Here is a 15,309-nt window from a genome sequence, read left to right as displayed (position 1 = left end):
TCAAGAGCCTTGGCTGGCTGGCTGGGGGATCCAGGGCTTGAACTTGCAAGCAAATGATTCCAAATGCTGACCACTTCCACAAGCCCCAAACAAAGGATCCTGGCCATTTAACTCTCTGTGCGCCTATGTCCTCATCTGTAAAACGGGCATGATAATGGTACCTACCACATAGGATTAAATAGGTTAACAAATACACAGCTTTTAGGGTAATGTCTGATACACACTCAGTAGATGCTAGCTCCGCTCACCCTCAGCATCCTCCTCAGTATCCTAACAGTATTAGCGTTGTTACTATGGTTACATTATGGGAGGACCCATGGAAGCAAACAAGCTGTGTTTTATAGGAAGCAAACCAGCTTTGGCTTCCAATCCCACAACACGGGGTCCTTTGTAAAGGAAGCACCTTGGCCCTGGGGCATGGAAAATGCAGGAAAGAAAGTATTTTTGATGGTAGGAAATGTCCAAATATCCCAGAGTTTAACTGTGAGAAGGGGATCCACCCGTGGCCCTTCTTCGGCTTAAGTAATACTCAGTCCCCTTACCTACTTCTTCTCTGGGCTGAGAATCCAGGGAAGAATGACGGTGTTTTCCCATGCTGCTACCAAAAATAAAAATTAAAACATAAATGTTACAGATCAGAGCTGGAAAGGACTTTGAGACCACTTGGCTTGATGCTCATGTTCTCAGAATGCAGACTCTGAAGCCTGGACAGGAAAGTGACTCAAGTCAAGAAAGAGGAGCAACGAGGAGCACTTGGGGCCTGACCCAGCCCCCCCACTCCTGGTCCACACCTTTTTGTTTGGATTCGTAGTTGTTATTGGGTTTGTTTTATTTTTGTTCTTCTTCTGCTTAGCTAATATTTCTCTGTTTTCCAATTTTAAGAAGATATTTCAATGAATTTTTTAAGATTTTATTTATTTATTTGACAGACATAGATCACAAGTAGGCACAGAGGCAGGTGGAAGGGTGGGTAGTGGGGGAAGCAGGCTCCCCGCTGAGCAGAGAGCCAGATGCAAGGCTCCATCCCAGGACCCTGAGACCAGGACCCACGCTGAAAGCAGAGGCTTAACCCATTGAGCCACCCAGGTGCACCAATGAATTTCCTTTTTTAATCTGGAGATTGGAAAGACAAACTTAGAAGAAGGTTGTAGAGAATGCTAAGAGGAGCAAGGAACGCACAGGTGCTTTTTATTTCCTTTCCTCTTTGAGCTGGTACCGTTGTTCGGTGGGGCTGCTCCCAGATCAGCTGCTCCTTCACAATCTATTGGCTTAAATCCATAGCAGCAAAGGCTCGAGATGTGGTCCACTGCCTGTGGCGGTGAGGGGAGAGGGCAGGGTGACCATCAGAGCTCAGGGAGCTACTCTGTCAGACACCCCACCAAAGAGGTCTCCCCCAGAGCAGTGGGGTTCCCTGCTTTCCTGTGAGGGGGTGTGGTGGGTGTTCTGTCTCCAAGCCAAGCTGGCCCATCAGACCTAACACTTCTCTTCTTGAGACTATGAACAGCTCTCAGTGGGGAAGTTCAAAAAAACAGAAGCATTGTAATCAGAAAGACCGTGGATCTGCTGATCCCCACCCATCCCTCCTACACACACACACACACACACACACACACACAATACCTAAATTTTAGAGTGGTTTCCCTTTATTTCAAATTCATTCTCCTTGGGGCAGCCCACAAGGCTCTCCTTTGAACTCACTCCCTGTCCCCACTCCTCTCCTCTCCTAATGCTCTAGTGAGGCTGAACTATTGGTAGTTTCCCAAGTACACCACACTGTAGAATCCTCCTGTGCTTCACCCCTACCCGCAACTTCCTCTCCATGACTCTCAGTCATCCCTCAGTCCTTCCCAGCCATCACCTCTACTGACTGGAAAGATTCTCCTCTGCTAGAAAAATTTCCACTGCCCTCAAATATGCGGCTGACATGCCTGTCGTCTGTGAGTATGACCCTCCTCCAGCTAGGGCACTTGTCATGTTCTTCTGTTACCCCTCGGGGGATCACGTCCGCCAAACCAAAGCTGGGAATACAATGTTCCATGCACACAGATGTTTTTATGGAAAGAGAATGTTTTAAAGTGGTGTGATCCCTGAAAACCCAAGACCTAACATCACTGTAGTGAGAGTACTGCTCATATCCCATCGAATGACTCCCCCATGTCTACCTTCTCCACTAGTGAGCTTTCCTGGGATATTGAGCTCAGGATGCCCGGCACCTACCATAAAGCCCCATGTGTTTGACGGACAGATGGATCCATGGGTTGGTTCTCTACCTTACCGCCATTGCCAGTGGAGGCAGAGCAGTACTGAGAAGCAAAGGAGAAAGGAACAAAAAGGGCACTCTACCTTCTCCTTCATTCTCCCTTTACCCATCCCAGGAGAAGTGGTCCTTCCGACCATCATGTACGCTCTAAAGGCCACAATACCTGTCCTACATAGGATTATGGGAAGAAAGATGCAAGAAAGACCAGTACCATAAAACCTTGGGCCACATAAAGATGCATGCAAATGAAGACAGTCTGTTAGCACGTGACAGCCTCCATGGCCCACGTTACTTTAGTATTGAGAACTGAAAGGATGAAGGGAGTGTGAAGAGAAGGCAAACCTCCCAGAAAGCCACTGGACCTTCTCCTGGCTTAAGGTGACCCCATAAAACCCAGAGACCTTCCCCAATACCACATCCCCCGTCCCACCACCTCCAATTCCCCCAATACAAGTGCAAAATTAAAAGTACTAGAAAAGCCCCTGCTTAGGTTCCTTTTAATTACACGTGCACACATACACACACACACACACACACACACACACACACAGAACCACCCCTGGGTTTTGTCTGTTGTACTTTTGTTCCCGGGTCTGTTTGTACTTATTCCGAAATTACATAATTAAAAAAAGTAATATTAGGTAAATGCGCACATCAGCCTGTCAAGCCTGCCTGGGCCAACCTTCACTTGGGAGCCCCAGTGACAGCCCCTTTATTTCTCTTACTTGTTTTTAAGCGCAAAATATGTCACACCTGGAAGTAATTAGCATAATTTTTACTAATTTATAGCTAATTACACAATTACTTTTCTATGAAAGGTTCTGGAAAGACACTTGAAGTAAGTTTCACCAAATCTAGTGGCAAGAAATTGCTTGAAAACATTTTGTTAGCTTCAAACATTGAGGAGGAGGTGGGGGGGAACACCCAATGAAGTAAATCTTTCCTATTTCAGAGTGTTCAAATATGACAGGGATATAATTTCTCCAGTAATGCGCAAAGCAGAACGCCTAAGTGTCCCTGTGAATCCAACTCAACCAGAGACTGCTCTAAAAAAAGGGGGGGGGGTCCCAAAAGAAGCGTGGTTGAGAGCACCCAGGACAGAATCTAGATCGTGACCCTACTTGGTTCCACAGCCACGTGACAGCTCTCCTGCCCAGAGTAAACTCACCTTGTGGCAGGATGTGACCCCTGGCAGGTGTCTTGCTCAGCTCCTGAGAAACTGGGGAATCAAGCCCTGGGAAGTCACCTGCTTTCCAAGTCATCCAGGAGGCCAGGACATGAGAACATCCCACTGTCTACATGGTGCAAACACTCTCCAAGCCACTTCATTCAATGAATATTTACTTTTTTTTTCTTTTTTTTTTTTCTTTTTTTGAGAGAGAGAGAGAGAGCATGAGAGGGGAGAAGGTCAGAGGGAGAAGCAGACTCCCCATGGAGCTGGGAGCCTGATGTGGGACTTGATCCTAGGACTCCAGGATCATGACCTGAGCTGAAGACCGTCGCTTAACCAACTGAGCCACCCAGGCGCCCCTCAATGAATATTTTCTTAAGTCCCATCATCAGCAGGAAGATCTCTAAGAACGATTCCTATAATCACTTCTGTAATCCTGCCAAGAAGGGAGCCATTAGGCCTCTCCACCAAGAAGAGTCTACTGAACACTGCTTTGGGCAGAGGGAGGAACAAAAATGAAGCAGCCAAGGCTACTCTGCCCTTAGGAGGCTGACCATCGAGAGAGGCCAGAGCCACAAGGAGGAAGCACATGGCCTCGTGTGGCAGTCCAGGTCTGGCCAGCTCCCCCGTGGGCAGCACGGGCTGCAAGTGTCTGCAGAAATGGAAACAAGAGCCAAGGAAGAGATGAGGGGAGTCCCCACTGTATATGACGGACAGGCTGGGGGGGGGGGAGGTGAGTAAATCTCCCAAAATTCCCTAGCAAGAAAGGATGGGAGGGAGCCAGGAGGACCCTTAAAACCTAGAGATAGCCACCAAGGTGCCTGGAAGAGCCCCTGAGACTGAATTTTGGCCTGTGCCTGTCCTGGGGCAGCCTACATGGTGACGGTCAATAGAAGGGATGGACACGGAGCCATCAGGACCAGTAGGAGGCAGGTTCACAGACAGGGGTAATAGCACCCCAAGGAGGCAAACAAAGATTCCTCAGGAAGGCAGAATCTAGGAGCATGCAGGGGTCTCTTGCCCTCCAAAGAGCCACAGGACATAAACAGACACACTGTATGTCTGTGGTATTAACACTTCACGTTGAGGGTTATGGGGAAAGACTGGCTGAGATGTCAGGGGGAGGGGAGAGGCAGTGCGTGCTCAAGCAAGCATGAAAAACCTAGCCACAGAAGGCACTTCTCCACCGGAGTGGAAGTTCCTAGAAAATGGGACCTCACCCTCCAAGTGGCTCTGCTGTCATCCCCATCTCCTAAGGGCTCATCGCTCCTTCCAGCACCATGAGTATCTAAACTTGCCCGTGGAAGTACAGAAATTTACTGGTTTACAAGGCAGCTCTGGGCCCTCAATGGGGAGTTTCCGGCAGGCAGAGGCCGAATGATATTCTCCCATAGCTCTGCCCCCTAGCACCCAGAGCAGCAAAGCCACAGGCCCACAGTGAGTGGGAGTAAATCTGAGTCCAGTTGTTCTATGATCCAAGGTCTTGCCTGAAGAAACTCTGTCAAGGTGGGAGCAAGGCATATGGAAGATGTCCGGTTCCTGCCAGGCTCCCCTCAAGGCTACTGAGAGATTCAGGCAAAAGAATGTCCTCTGCCTCCCCACTGCCTGGGAGAGTAATGTTAATAGCTTACACTTAGCATATTTCTCTTTGTTTCTTCAAATTATTTTCAGAGCTACTGTCATTTGACCCTTCCAAAAACCCTAGGAGGCAGGTCGTGGAAGTCCTCAATGGCTGCTCTTTGCAGGTCCCTCATTCGGTCATTAGGCAGGCGCACCAGTGGCCTTGACGGTGTGGTGTTCTAGCACAAGAACAAGATGGCCGAGGCCCTGCCATCTTCTCACATGCCCTCCCCAGAGAGGACATGAATAACAGGATAGGCACCATCCTGATCTGTGCTTTAAGAGAAAATGAAGGACAGAGTAAAGGACAGAGGTATGTCAGACCCTGCGCTCTGCAAACCCTCCCCACAAACACTCTGAAGGAGCACAAGCTGGCCATGCAAAGAGCTACAGACAGACATCAAGACGCGCAGAGGTTAAAAAAGTGGCCCTGTCTCCTACAGCCAGGGGATGGCAGGTCTCCAGGCCCGACCTGCACCAGACCTCCCCCCTCTTTTCAGACTTCCCGCTGTGAATCCCCTCGCCTCCCCTTTCCCAAGAGGAAAACTGAATCACAGGAAGGACAAATAACACACACACCCACACAATCTGCTACCTCCAGAGGAAGCAGCAGACAGACAGGCAGAAAGGCGGTCAGAACACACAGCCAGAGCGCCCGCCAATCCCAGCCCCGGCCCTGCTCTCTGGTGGGCTCCTCTCCGAGGAGCGCGCCGAATCCCACTCCTATGGCCAAGTGGACGGCCTGGGAACAGTGTTTATTATTCATCAGACATGATGAGCCCGTTCAGAGATTTCAAAGTCAGCTGGGGGGTCCATTAGAAGCCATCAAGGAAGCTTTGGACAATTCCCAGGAAGGTTTTGACAGAATGTGGAGAAGCCTGGTGGCTTTCCCCAACTCCCAAGTCAGAGCTGAAACTTCTTCATCCCTCGCTCCACACCCCCACCCCAGGGCAGGAACCTGAATATGCATTCTTTCCCCTAAACATCAACACCCCTGGTGACTCAGGGGTCAGTCCATTCTCCTCCTGCACCCCACAGATGCTTTACTCAGGCTCCAAATCCCTCTGCCTTGGAACCTCTCCTCGACCCTGGAAATGGAACACCTCCTCCAGTGGGCTGGTGCCCTTTCATGGACACGTCCAGAACTCCATGCTTGGTCCTCGCCCTGAACTGTGAACTTGACAGCAGCTGGGAATGAATTCAAAAGATGGTCAAGGCAGGTATCTGCACCATGTGGACCATACTGTGAGGAAGATGCAGACTTTCCATGGGCCTTGGGGCCTTCTGGGTCTTTGCGGACATTTTCTCTACTCCCCACAACAAACCTATGAGCAAACTGTTAGGAATCCCCAGTTGAGAAGTAGAGAAACTAACGGAGACTGACAGTGGCTGTGTCTAGGAAGGTCACCAGGCCACCAAGTAGCAGAGCTAAGATGGCCACTCCAGTCTGTCCGACTGGAAATCTGATGTCTGCACAGCGGGGTGGTGCTTCTGGCTTTTCTTGGCCTCTACCCTTCAAGGCAGCAGCTGTGGAACTGTGTGGAACTGTATGGAACTGAACGGCTTCCCGCAGGAGTGAATTCTGGCCACCCCAGCAAAGGCACAAGGGCAAGGTGAAGGTCTCTCAGAGCTGCAGCCGAGGACTAGGGCCCAGAGGTGGACAGGAGCCTCTCACCTGGCGGAGGAAAGACTATTTATGGCCAGAGCTTCTGTCTTGGACAGCTGGTGACCAAGCCTGGGGCTGGAAGCTGCGTCCAGGACTCACCAAAGAAAGCAGCCCCTTTCCTAATTCCAGAGCAGGGACCCCGAGCCTGAGACATCACAGCTGGCAGGATGACTCACCTCGGCCAACCGCCTGGTTTGGGGCCTCAGCCTCATGATGCTGGGATAGGCCCCATGAAGCTGGTAAAGGTGACTCTCTCCTCCCTGTGACCTTATTAACTTCCCTGGGATGACTTTTCCCACATGCAGGAAAGCTGGTTTCTGGGACGGACTGATTTCTTCACATGACACCATTCATCCTGTAGTAAAAGGTTCCGTGGATTTGAAATCACGCGATCAGAGCCCGAGGCCTAACCTTGCGAGGACACTAATAAACGGGCTGCAACCTTGGGCAAAGCCTTGCTGCAGTCCATGCCTCGGTTCTCCATGACCCGTGAGAGGGTGGGAGCAATGGCGGTGTGGGGCTTCCGGCTCTGGAACTCTCTCATGGTGGGTGGCGCAGGGCAGGGTTTCCCTCCCACACCAACACTGTCCCAAGTTACCAGAGCAGGGTAGGTGGCAGAGATGGAAAGATAGGACAGGAGAAACAAAGGCCCAGCAAGATGGGCAAAGACAGACCGCAGCTGGGGGGAAGCGTCCCAGCCAGAGAAAGGAGGCACAGTCTGGCGGTGTGGAGAGAGAATTAGAGCCCCTCATGTAAGCAGACTCTTGCCAGTATTGCTGGAAACAAACAGTGACAGATTGCTAACATGTTACAGTGAAAATTACCAACATGATGAGACTTTTGCACCATAACCAGCACCTCTTGTTATCCCATTAACAAAACTGATGAGACCAAATTGCTAATCGGAGAAAACGTTCATGTTGGATTATGTCGCTCCTGTCCTGCCTGGGGAATGCAACCAAAGGGCAAACCAGAAGGCATGCTGATATTTCCCAAGGCCCATTTTACCTTGGACAGGGGTAGAGGAAGCCCTGGAACACACCCCCCGCCCCTGCCGCCTTCTTCCATTACATCTAGAAACACCCCCAGACGCCACCAGCACCTCTCTGTCCCACCGTCACTCTGGTGTCTGTTCCCATTGCCGAGCCGGGCTGGGAAGGGTTATCTGTCACGATAAAGAACGAGAACCAGTGACCTTTACAAAGTACACAGGGTACACTGGTGGGGCCGGGGGGGCTGGGGGGGGGGTGGACAAGTGGAGGTGGCAAGTCTGCGTTCTTACAGTGCTGGATTCCCGCTCTCTCCATCTGCTCTAAGAACAAACCAACACACCCGCGCTCACGATTCTTTACATTTCTACCACCCCCGTCTGGCCACTGGCCACTCTAGCTATGCCAGAGAGAGCCCCACTCCTTAATTCCATTTGTCACAGGGTGCAAGCTGTCACCTAAGCCCTGGGAGGTGCAAAGAACAGGACACATCTGGTTCTTGGAAGGATGATGCCCAGGCATCTGAAGAGGCTCTTTCCTCTTTAGGCTGGGGAAGGATTTCCTGCTCAAACTGGAGTCATCCAGAGACAGCCAGATTATGAACTCACATTATGCGTGCTCCTCTCTCAGAAAAACCCTCCAGTTACCCAAACCTCTTAGCGTCTGAGTTGTTGTTGTTGTTGTTGTGGTTGTGGTTGTGGTTGTTTCCACTGGGATAATCACTGACCACACCAAGCTCCCTGCTGCCGCCCCAGAGAGCAGGGCCCGGCTACAGGCCTTCCTCCTCAGTAGTCACTCGGAAAAGTAATTGGCCGAAGATTATTCTGAGTAATTTAATGGCAAGGGTTTTTTGTATACCAAACAGGGACTTGTCTTTGTCAAAAAGTCTTTACAAAGTACCCAAGTGCTAGGTGTCAGACAGGACAAGTTTTTTAATCATGTTAAAATGATTTATTTAAACGTCAAGCCATGTCACCTCACTTCCTTTCATTTTTCAAACTGTTTGTGTTTTTTCTGGATGATAAATTTATCTTCAGACAGCCTCAATATGACTAATTAACTTTGAAATATAAGAACCAGATGTGTGAGTTGGAGAGCTTTCTGAACGGATGCCAGACGGGCTGCTGGGGTTTTTTTTTTCTTCTTCTCCTTCTTCTTCCTTGCTTTCCTCCTCTCGACTACCCCCTTCCCACAACCCCGCACTCTCTCTCTCTCTCTCTCTCTCTCTCTCCCCGCTGGCTGCCCTGAAATTACTAAGCAGAGACACACGGAGTAAATGGAATCACAGGACTCCAGCTAGCAGTGAGCACCCACGGCTTGTTCTCTGCTTTCTACTGCTTAGCCTCTCAGGACCCCATGCTCTCCCTTTGAAAATGACCCCAGGACGCCTCCCAGTGACTGGCAGAGCTGTCCTCTGAGGAGGGGCTGGGAAAATTCCCCGGGCCCACCCCTTCTTTAATGATCTATGGCGTGCGGAGCAGGGAGCTGCCAGAATGCATTTGCCACATGAAAGTAAGTCACCCTGCACTATGACACAGAGTGATTTCTTCTAAAGAGTCTTCCCCTGTGAAGTGCTCCTCAGATCTGCCTCCTCCCTGCTTCCTTTTGATGAGCAACCCCCTGCATAGCACAGGAGGAATGAGCAGGGGTGGAGGCTGGCGATTATGTCTCTCAACTCCCTAAGCCACAGTGCTTTTCAGTAATGGCATATTTGGGGGCTGGAAGCCACAGATGTGTGTCTACGTGTGTGTGTGTGTGTGTGTGTGCACACACACGCGTGCCGCACGCATGCACGTGCGCACACAGGTCTGCGTCTGTGTGTTCCGCTCTCAGGGACAGGATGGGTGACAGCAAAAATGAAAATTCCTTTTTGCAGGATCTGTGCAGCTGAGTAAGAGACCAAACCGGAAGGCCATGGGCTGGGTGCCTCAGTTTCCCCATGCACCTATGATGGCCTGCTCCTCCTAGTCTCTCTACCAGAAGTAGGTTAAGGTTATAGGAGATCACAAATGGGAGAGTGCTCTGAGTACTTGGAAAGACATGCACACGTCCTAAGGGATTATTAGGATAATTACCGCTATTATTACATCATCATGACCAGTATCATTAACATGCCTCTTAATGTCTGAGATTTTTCACCTGGGATAAATCTCACTTACTCAAAAGGTCAGTAGAGTTCCTCATGGTGTCAGGCTCTAAACAGAAAGGCTCCAAACAACGGACTTGGTTCTCTTCCTTCTCAGGAAGAATGCCGACAGAACACCTTCCCAGGTGTTCTGGGAAAGGAAGATGCCCCGCCTCCCCTCAGACTCCCTGCTGCCAGCAGAAGAGGAATCAGCCATGAACAAACACCAGCACTTGTGCTGTAAGGGGACACAGGGGCCAAGTGGCAGTCCCTTCCCTTCCTCAGAGAGTAAGGCAAATGAGAGGACTGGGGACAGTGCCTGCTGCCCCTCCCTCTACCAGCCCTCCTGGATCTCTCTAAAAGGCCTTGCTCCCCACTCTGGGGCTGAGAGCAAAATGCATCAAGCAGGTTGGACTCTCAAAAATGTCACAAGGTAATAAGGCAGGTCCTTTCAGATCCCCGTGCTTCTCCTCCCCTGACCCTGGCCCCTTCCTTCCTTTCAGCAGTGCCACCTAATCTCCAGTGAGGGGAGAGTGTCGCCCCTCAAGGAGGGGTTTGCATCTTAGCAGGAGTTTCTGGAAACTTATGAAGGAAAAGGCCTTCAACTATTCCACACAGAAAGCCCTGGAAAGGAGGGGAAGGAACGGATGGGGCAGAGAGAGCATGCTTCACACCTCCCAAAGCAAATCGTGCCTGCGGCTGATGCCCAGGAGACATCTCACAGGCAGACAGATGGACGGGAGTGGGTGGGGGTAGCTGGGAAGGCGACACTGAGGAGGCCAGCCTCCCAACCCCGACCTGAGGCAGCAGGAGGGAAGACCCTGTTACAGGGCAGTGAGTCTTAGCACTCACCCAGCGAAGCCTGGTCCCACCTCCTAGAGCCCTTGCCTCCTCTCAGAGACACCGCCATTCAGCCTGCCGGAGCTCCTTGGGGAGTGGGAGAGGAAAGTGGCAGGAATACAGAGAACTACAGCTTTGTTTGGTATCTTCCAACTTCCCAGAACAGACAGACAAACAGATGAGCAACAATCCAGTGAGAGAGACATAGAGCATGTGTGCTCGCGCACACACACACACACACACACCAGTGCAGCAGCACCAGCCCCACCAGTCCCCAAGAGGGCACCTTACAGAGCCCTGAATGTCCCACCCACCACAACCCCCACCAGGACACTCCCACCCACCAACCCCCACCCCACCCCACCCCCCAGTAGGCCTTTGGAGAAAGCTCCAACCAGGGCTCTTTCTATAGCACTGCCCCCCTTTTCCCCAGGGGAAAAAAATTTTCAGATAATTTTTGGACTATGAATAACACTTCCCGCTATGTCAAACTAAGATAATAATGGAGCTTACCAAATCGCAGGATCCCTGATTAACTGACCCTGGACAGAGAAGACTGGAAAGGTTGGGAACCCAGCAGACTGGAAAAGTGAGCCCTGGGCTCCTGGGAACTTGTGTGGGACCACTGCCTCCTGCCACTCTACTCTGCCAGGATAGACCAGACCTGTTTTCAAGGGCCCCGCACCTGAGAGCTTCCCTCTCCCTTGGGCTTCCTTCTCTCCCCAGGGGAACTAGAATTTGCATTGGGGAGCCAGAAGACGCCCCAGACTTCTGGCCAAGGGAGCCCACCCTAGAACGCCCATCCAACTGCACAGCTCCACCCAAGTGAGTTTTGAAACCAAAAGACCTGGATTTGCTCTCCCCCCACTCAGCCCCCCATGCAAGCGTCCCATGCCTTCTCCCACTAAGTGCACATAACAAGCCAGAAACTTGACGCTGTAACGGGCAGGAGCCATCGTTTGGGAGCTGTCAGACAGGCTGTCTCGGAGACCTGGGATCCGAGGGCCCTTCCCCCGTACAGCCTGAGATATTTAATAAAGTAAAGCCCTCAGGATCAAGAGGCTGCAAGCCCTCCCATTCCTTCCTACGGCTCGCGCTGGAGTTCTTTAAAGCCTGCCTCACGTCTGTCTCTCTCTCCAGAAAGCCTTTCATGCTGCCTTGCCAGACTGACATTTTGACAAGTTGCCACGAGTGACATCTGATTTGTACAAATTTCAAGACTAATAAATCTACCTGTCAAAGCGGAAACTTTAAAAGGAGCTAAGCCCAGCGGGTATAGTTTAACAGAACTCAAGTTGATGAAACTGTAGGATGGAGAAATTATATCTGTCACAATCCACCCACATTAGTTCTGCAGAAATGTTGGCATGAAACAAACGTCTTTCACGGGCGTTACCGAAAAAAAATTTTTTTTTAATAAAAATCTTTTTAATTGAAATAGGAGATTAATACCATGAGTAACAAGTAACAGTTCTATTTGTAAACTAACAAATTTTATTTATTTAATTTTTAATTTTGTTGCAGATGTGAGAAGTGTCTCTCCTCCTACCTCTTAAGCTGTCTCCCTGGGATCTGGACTTTCCATTCAAGCTGGGGCCCATCAATCATGCTGCAGCTCCCCAGCTCACTGGTTCTTGGGGTGAATGAGGGTTGAGCACGGTGTGCAGGGCTGAGGCTGAGGCAGGCCCCGCCACCCACAGCCCTGTGTCCTGGCCAGGCCTCCTGGCACCCTCCATCTGGGCGGGCACAGGGCACTGATTCACTTCCCCCACTGCTCTCCAGCCTTGACCTGGAGCCTGAAGTCTGGCCCCCCATTCTGGGCTTTGCTGTTGGACTTTTGTTTTAAGGATGTGAATGTTTGGGGTGGGAGAGGAGCGGTGGGGGAGAAGTTATGTCTAGCTAACTTTTTATTTTATTTTATTTTTATCTGATCTTCCCTTCCTGTTTCTGACAAGTCCACTTTTGCCCTGAATCATCACGTCACAAATGGAGAAGCCAGGATTCACACATCAGAGGAAGAAACCCAGGGGGCGTGGGGAGGCCTTCTCAGGATTCCCATGCACCTAGAGAAGCCAAGAACATGAATGCCTCTGAAGCAGTACGGCTGGTGGTCTCTGTCCTTCCCTTGCCCTCCCGCACCCGGGGAGCCTGGAGCCTGGAGCCGGGAGCCTGGGAGGAGACTTCTCTGGCTCCTAGAAGTGGCCTCCAGTTGCCCTGAGGGGTGAGCTGTTTTCTGTGTGACGGCAGCTGTAACCTCCAGATAATTGTTACTATTACTGCTGTCTTTTCTCCTGGGAGTTCCAAATGGGATCTCATTTGCCCTCTCACTCATATGGTTAAGAAGCAAGTAGGCGGGACAGAGAGGATCTTTGTTCTCCAGTTCAGCCAGGGGCAGCGCTCAGAGGTCACCCAGCCAGGCAGGATGGAACCCAGCACTCTGGGCGGGGCCAGGCCCCAGCTGGCAGACCACGTGGTCCTTCCACTTCCTTCCCACTCAGGCTGCCTCCTCCCTCCAATACCCAAGTTCTGCTTGGTATATATTTGGCTGGGACAATATCTAGAAGCAAACACCTTCTTTCACATTTCTTGACCCATGCTAGGAACTCGGCTTGGGACCATGGTGACAGGATAATGGCACCTGCAGAGAAACTCAAACTGAGACGAGTCCAAACTGCAGGCTGGTCGGTGGGGGGGGGGGGGGTGTCAGGTGGCCACTGGGGATGATCCCCAAGACCCAGAGCAGCAATACCCATCTGTCTTCCCTGATTCCCTGAACTGGGGTTGGGTTGCCCCCAGTTCTACCCAATTCCATCTTTTTTCTTGTCCATTAGATACTGGTTAAGCAGATTCCACATCCAAGATACTCTGTTGTGCACCACGGGAGTGCAAACATGATCCTTGTCCCAAAGGCATTTGCTGTCCATATGGGGTGATGTAACAGGCGACAGAACAAAATAGATCCTGATCAGGAACAAAGGGATTTGGGGTACAAAGAGGAAGCACAGTGGTGAGCAAAGGCCCTGGACCCAGGCCGGCCACCCACTGACCGTGTGACTGTAGTAAGAACTTCTCTCTAAAATAAGGGTGACAGGATGACATGACGGCCCTGGTTCTCCATGGGTTTTTGAGAAGAGGCATTGCGGGATCCTATATGTGAAAGCTCTTTATAAACAGTGAACAGTTCGGGGCCGGGGCAACCGAAGGATCAGGTTAGGATCCAGCACGAACACAGCCCATGCAAGAGTAAAGGAACAAGCACATGAAGAAACAGGCCAGATCTCGTGGAGGGACGGGCTTCAGCCATGCTCTGTCCCACTCTGCCTGTGGCGCCTACAGCCTATGAATCCCATACCTTAGAATTCATTTTCTAACACGAATAAGCCTGACTTCTTTCATTCATAGAATTCATTTTCTAACAAGAATGAGTCTGACTTCTTCGATTCATATATTTGCCTTTGAGAAGAGAAAACCTTCAGAGGTGTTTATTAGGAAGCCAAAGCACAGAGAGGTCTGGTTCTTGTGTACCACACACAGCCAGTCAGCAGCAAATTTAGGAACTGCTAGGTTGAGTTTTCTGCTGAAACATTTGCTTTCTCCCTTTCCCTCAGCAAGATGATGTCTCCAGGGAAAGGTTCGATGATGCCAAATGTGACTAATAAAAAAAAAAAAAATGTCTAAAGGGTTTTTTCTAGAATAAACACTTCACTTTCTATTTTATTGGATTAGTGTTTGCTAACCTCCAAAGTTTCTCACCTAGCAAATTGGAGACCATTTCCCTTATATAATGAGCTTCCTCATGTTTAGATGAGGTGAGGCAAGTCTTATGAAAGGCCAGAGGCTCACCGCAAGGAAGAGGTAGCAGCCCTAGGCAGGCCCAGGGGACTGAGGCCCAGTCTGGGAGCTGCGGGGCCCCAGGGGCTGCCTACCCCTGCAAAGGGAGGCAGAGTGTTCTGCGCCTGGACACAACAGTTCTATAGCCCATTGCCTCCTGTCTGGGGTCCATTACCCGCGCGGCAGGAGGAACTTCCCTTTGACAGGAGAATAAGGCCCATCTCTTCTGCTGCCTCCAGGCAGCATTTAGGGTTTTACAACCAAAGAGAAAAGGAAAAGAAGAAAAAGAAAAAGAAAAAAAATCCTGAACTGTTTTTCAAATGTTCTGGGTCTTGGCAAACCCCAAAATGCCTTTTGCCAAATGCTTTTTCCCTTAATTTTCAAACCTCGGGTGTATTTCCAGAACAATCCAATCCATCTGCTTCTGATTCATTTACACTTAACTCATTAGGAGGCTGTTGCGTAAGGAGCGGTTTGACGTCCCCAAGATCCCCGGGTGAGGGATTCTTCTTCCCCTTTGAATCAGAGGGAGGCATCCTGCCAACAGGGCATGGAACACAAACCCCAAAAGAATGGAAAGCCTGGCTTGCAACCCCAAGTCCCCAGGATGAGAATCAGGTTCTCTTTTGTCCCAACCATCATTCACTCTGCCCTGTTCTCCCCATCAGATTATCACCATGATTGCTGTTATTGTCATTAAGGATACAACAAACGGCCACATATTATTGTTAAAGGCTTGGCATTGTATTCTGCTGTGTGCTGTTCTTCATTCAAACACTCTTGACTCATCTGTTGGGACATTAAATA

At 50.4% G+C, this 15,309-nt stretch overlaps 1 long non-coding RNA gene across 1 annotated transcript in view; it reads right to left on the bottom strand.

Annotated features, from left to right (window-relative positions):
• LOC101677016 overlaps positions 1 to 12,384 on the bottom strand; it is a 113,939-nt gene extending 101,555 nt beyond the window's left edge. The window contains exon 1 of the long non-coding RNA XR_006604085.1: positions 12,221 to 12,384. This is a non-coding gene — a long non-coding RNA (uncharacterized LOC101677016). The remainder of the gene's footprint in view (positions 1 to 12,220) is intronic.
• Between the last annotated feature and the right edge of the window lie 2,925 nt (positions 12,385 to 15,309).

Source organism: Mustela putorius, unplaced genomic scaffold (assembly GCF_011764305.1).
Source record: "Mustela putorius furo isolate JIRA1106 unplaced genomic scaffold, ASM1176430v1.1 tig00003976_pilon_pilon_pilon, whole genome shotgun sequence".
Taxonomy (NCBI): domain Eukaryota; kingdom Metazoa; phylum Chordata; class Mammalia; order Carnivora; family Mustelidae; genus Mustela; species Mustela putorius.
Note: the sequence above shows the minus strand (reverse complement) of the source record. Positions and strands in the feature narration are given on the sequence as shown.